The sequence below is a fragment of the Schistocerca cancellata genome, unplaced genomic scaffold (genome assembly GCF_023864275.1).
Source record: "Schistocerca cancellata isolate TAMUIC-IGC-003103 unplaced genomic scaffold, iqSchCanc2.1 HiC_scaffold_376, whole genome shotgun sequence".
NCBI classification, from domain to species: domain Eukaryota; kingdom Metazoa; phylum Arthropoda; class Insecta; order Orthoptera; family Acrididae; genus Schistocerca; species Schistocerca cancellata.
Window position 1 is genome coordinate 5,001 of NW_026046394.1, and position 5,000 is coordinate 10,000.

The 5,000-nt window shown below is 56.1% G+C and overlaps 3 non-coding genes across 3 annotated transcripts in view; all 3 read right to left on the bottom strand.

The window, feature by feature from the left end:
* Positions 1–239, bottom strand: part of LOC126119559 (large subunit ribosomal RNA) — a 4,221-nt gene extending 3,982 nt beyond the window's left edge. The window contains exon 1 of the ribosomal RNA XR_007525871.1: positions 1–239. This exon is cut by the window's left edge and continues 3,982 nt beyond it. This is a non-coding gene — a ribosomal RNA (large subunit ribosomal RNA).
* Positions 240–428: 189 nt separating this feature from the next.
* On the bottom strand, positions 429–583 carry LOC126119557 (5.8S ribosomal RNA). The gene has a single exon (XR_007525869.1). It is a non-coding gene; the product is annotated as a 5.8S ribosomal RNA (ribosomal RNA).
* Positions 584–936: 353 nt separating this feature from the next.
* On the bottom strand, positions 937–2,845 carry LOC126119558 (small subunit ribosomal RNA). Its single transcript, XR_007525870.1, has one exon. It is a non-coding gene; the product is annotated as a small subunit ribosomal RNA (ribosomal RNA).
* Positions 2,846–5,000: the final 2,155 nt, after the last annotated feature.

Below are 5,000 nucleotides of genomic sequence, written 5' to 3' on the forward strand. Positions count from 1 at the left end.
GGGCCTGGCACCCTCTACGGGCCGTGGCCTCATTCAAGTTGGACTTGGGCTCGGCGCGAGGCGTCGGGGTAGTGGACCCTCCCAAACACCACATGCCACGACAGGCGGCAGCCTGCGGGGTTCGGTGCTGGACTCTTCCCTGTTCGCTCGCCGCTACTGGGGGAATCCTTGTTAGTTTCTTTTCCTCCGCTTAGTAATATGCTTAAATTCAGCGGGTAGTCTCGCCTGCTCTGAGGTCGTTGTACGAGGTGTCGCACGCCACACCGCCAGCCGGCTGTGCACGCTACCGAGAAAGTACCGGTATGCGAACCGCCAGGCGACGGGCGCGCATCGCACGTTTAAGGAGACGCGGCCGGCCCCACAGGCGGCCACGACACTCCCAGGTCTCCGAAGGCGGGACAAACGCCGCGCGCTTCAGTATACGTAGCCGACCCTCAGCCAGACGTGGCCCGGGAACGGAATCCATGGACCGCAATGTGCGTTCGAAACGTCGATGTTCATGTGTCCTGCAGTTCACATGTCGACGCGCAATTTGCTGCGTTCTTCATCGACCCACGAGCCGAGTGATCCACCGTCCTGGGTGATCTTTTTTGTTTAGTTTCCACTGTCTCTTTCAAAACAGTTGCATAGGCGGGACTGAGGCGTTTGACGGCCCCTGTTCCAGCGTTCTGTGTCCAACGGCCTCACGGCCGATGGGCGTCGTACGGCTCCACACCGGAGCGGACAGGCACTCGGGCGAAAGTCATTCAAAACCGGCGCCAGGCGCCAGGTGCCGCAGGCCAGCCGCTCCAGAGCTTCAGCGCTCGTACCACACAACATTTTGTCCGTTAGTTTTGAGAGGCACGCGTGGTTCCGCACGCGGCGCACGGCTGCTGCCGTACAGGTAGCGTGTTGCGCGACACGACACGCACATCGAAAGACATGCAGTCTAGTCGGTAATGATCCTTCCGCAGGTTCACCTACGGAAACCTTGTTACGACTTTTACTTCCTCTAAATGATCAAGTTTGGTCATCTTTCCGGTAGCATCGGCAACGACAGAGTCGATGCCGCGTACCAGTCCGAAGACCTCACTAAATCATTCAATCGGTAGTAGCGACGGGCGGTGTGTACAAAGGGCAGGGACGTAATCAACGCGAGCTTATGACTCGCGCTTACTGGGAATTCCTCGTTCATGGGGAACAATTGCAAGCCCCAATCCCTAGCACGAAGGAGGTTCAGCGGGTTACCCCGACCTTTCGGCCTAGGAAGACACGCTGATTCCTTCAGTGTAGCGCGCGTGCGGCCCAGAACATCTAAGGGCATCACAGACCTGTTATTGCTCAATCTCGTGCGGCTAGAAGCCGCCTGTCCCTCTAAGAAGAAAAGTAATCGCTGACAGCACGAAGGATGTCACGCGACTAGTTAGCAGGCTAGAGTCTCGTTCGTTATCGGAATTAACCAGACAAATCGCTCCACCAACTAAGAACGGCCATGCACCACCACCCACCGAATCAAGAAAGAGCTATCAATCTGTCAATCCTTCCGGTGTCCGGGCCTGGTGAGGTTTCCCGTGTTGAGTCAAATTAAGCCGCAGGCTCCACTCCTGGTGGTGCCCTTCCGTCAATTCCTTTAAGTTTCAGCTTTGCAACCATACTTCCCCCGGAACCCAAAAGCTTTGGTTTCCCGGAGGCTGCCCGCCGAGTCATCGGAGGAACTGCGGCGGATCGCTGGCTGGCATCGTTTATGGTTAGAACTAGGGCGGTATCTGATCGCCTTCGAACCTCTAACTTTCGTTCTTGATTAATGAAAACATACTTGGCAAATGCTTTCGCTTCTGTTCGTCTTGCGACGATCCAAGAATTTCACCTCTAACGTCGCAATACGAATGCCCCCGCCTGTCCCTATTAATCATTACCTCGGGTTCCGAAAACCAACAAAATAGAACCGAGGTCCTATTCCATTATTCCATGCACACAGTATTCAGGCGGGCTTGCCTGCTTTAAGCACTCTAATTTGTTCAAAGTAAACGTGCCGGCCCACCCAGACACTCAATAAAGAGCACCTTGGTAGGATTTCAACGGGGTCCGCCTCGGGACGCACGAACACGCACGAGGCGGTCGCACGCCTTCGGCTCGCCCCACCGGCAGGACGTCCCACGATACATGCCAGTTAAACACCGACGGGCGGTGAACCAACAGCGTGGGACACAAATCCAACTACGAGCTTTTTAACCGCAACAACTTTAATATACGCTATTGGAGCTGGAATTACCGCGGCTGCTGGCACCAGACTTGCCCTCCAATAGATACTCGTTAAAGGATTTAAAGTGTACTCATTCCGATTACGGGGCCTCGGATGAGTCCCGTATCGTTATTTTTCGTCACTACCTCCCCGTGCCGGGAGTGGGTAATTTGCGCGCCTGCTGCCTTCCTTGGATGTGGTAGCCGTTTCTCAGGCTCCCTCTCCAGAATCGAACCCTGATTCCCCGTTACCCGTTACAACCATGGTAGGCGCAGAACCTACCATCGACAGTTGATAAGGCAGACATTTGAAAGATGCGTCGCCGGTACGAGGACCGTGCGATCAGCCCAAAGTTATTCAGAGTCACCAAGGCAAACGGACCGGACGAGCCGACCGATTGGTTTTGATCTAATAAAAGCGTCCCTTCCATCTCTGGTCGGGACTCTGTTTGCATGTATTAGCTCTAGAATTACCACAGTTATCCAAGTAACGTGGGTACGATCTAAGGAACCATAACTGATTTAATGAGCCATTCGCGGTTTCACCTTAATGCGGCTTGTACTGAGACATGCATGGCTTAATCTTTGAGACAAGCATATGACTACTGGCAGGATCAACCAGGGAGCTGCGTCAACTAGAGCTGAGCAGCCGGCCGCCCGGGAGTGTGTCCCAGGGGCCCGCGCGAACACGCAAGCGTCCGCTCAATTATTCTGCAAACAGGAGGAGGCTGAGCTCCCCTGCACAATACACCTCGAAACCCTCTCAGGTCCCGGCGGCGCGCAGCGCCGTCCTAAGTACTTGGTCGGGTTCGAGAGAGGCGCAATCGCCCGGAGTTAGGCGAGTAGACGCTTTAGGTGCGACCACCCGTGCTCCCAACTGAGCTTGCCGCTGCCGACAGAGGCCCGGGAGCGTGCTGTCGTGGCATTGCCGGCGGGAGACAACACGCGCCACCTACGGTGACCGGCAGCTCCAACGCCAGCGCCACAGAAGGGCAAAGGCCCCACGTGGGTGCCGAAGCGAACTCTCCCAGCACAGCGCACGTGCCAACACGTCTGCACAACTGCGATACAAACCACCAGCGAGAACCGCTGGGGCGACCGAGCAGCAGACGGCGTCGCGGCGCCGAGTGCCGGGCGGCGGCGCATCCTCAACGCACACAGTCCTCAGTCGGACCAGCACACTGCAGATGTCCACCGCGCTTCGCACCGGGCCCGCGAGGACCCACTTTGGCCGCCCGGCGCCGCGCGCAGGGTGCCCCGGCGCGCAGCTGCGCCGCCTGCCGCGTCCGTCGGCCGGCGCGCCTGCCACTGGGCGCCCCCACCAGCCGGCTGTAGCGCGTGCGCCCACGCACCGCGCGGCCAGCACGCCGGGCGGCCCCCCCTCACCGGCCGGGGACGGTCCCACCCAGCCACCGCCGCGTATCGCTTCACACACAGATTTGCCCTTACTGATTTACCTCCAGCAACAACAACCGCACCACAATGGGTTTACCAGTTGTTCATTTGCGTTGCGTCACGTCACCAGCAAACGTAGACGTCCATCCCAGTTTGCAAATGCAACGATTATTGCATACCTGTCTGTTAGGTGTCACGACACACTACGTCTGCCCACATACACGCAACAAAATGTGCACGACTAGAGAACACGTGGGAGGTGGCCCCCTACGTATGCGATGTCCATTACGAGACCGACTGTCAACCAGCATCTGTACCATGTCGCAGATGTGGAACGCGGTGCACCATGCTATCACACTGTGTGAGAAGAGACGACTACGTTTGAATACACGCGCCACTACATCAACAGACGGCTCATGCTGATCGCCATCCAGGGCGTCCGTTACTCCCACACGTCTCTATGGCGTACCACACTGCAATGTAGCTGTTATGGGGAGACGGCACGTGGCTGAGTGCACAACATTTGGACCGTATGGTTCGCTGTTGTTGGGCGCAGTCGTACGGTCACACATGTGCCACAGCGTATCATTCAGTACATACGGACCTATGTGCAGTACAATGTGAGGATTAAGCTTACGATATCAGCGGACAGTGGACACAGGCCGTACCACGACGTAGACTGAGCGCTTCGACATGCGAATGCCAGTGAACAGCTGCGAAGGGCATTGAACACGCAAGCACCTGAACGACCAGCGTGCGAAGGCAGGGTGGAGGGGGGGGGGCGATGTACATCCTGCAGTTGTCCACATTACAGTGTACAGCGGGAGCATGTAAAAAGTAAGCAACACTTGCGAAGTGTTCAACATGAAACGACACACAAGAGGGTGGGCGGTGCGAGTAGCGAACTATATTCAGAGGGTTGTGGTTAGACAACACTAGATTAATGTAACGTGTCATATGCCAATTACAGAGCAGGTTAAGGCACAACGTGGGTTAGGTTAAGGCACAACGTGGGTTAGGTTAAGGCACAACGTGGGTTAGGTTAAGGCACAACGTGGGTTAGGTTAAGGCACAACGTGGGTTAGGTTAAGGCACAACGTGGGTTAGGTTAAGGCACAACGTGGGTTAGGTTAAGGCACAACGTGGGTTAGGTTAAGGCACAACGTGGGTTAGGTTAAGGCACAACGTGGGTTAGGTTAAGGCACAACGTGGGTTAGGTTAAGGCACAACGTGGGTTAGGTTAAGGCACAACGTGGGTTAGGTTAAGGCACAACGTGGGTTAGGTTAAGGCACAACGTGGGTTACGTTAAGGCACAACGTGGGTTAGGTTAAGGCACAACGTGGGTTACGTTAAGGCACAACGTGGGTTACGTTAAGGCACAACG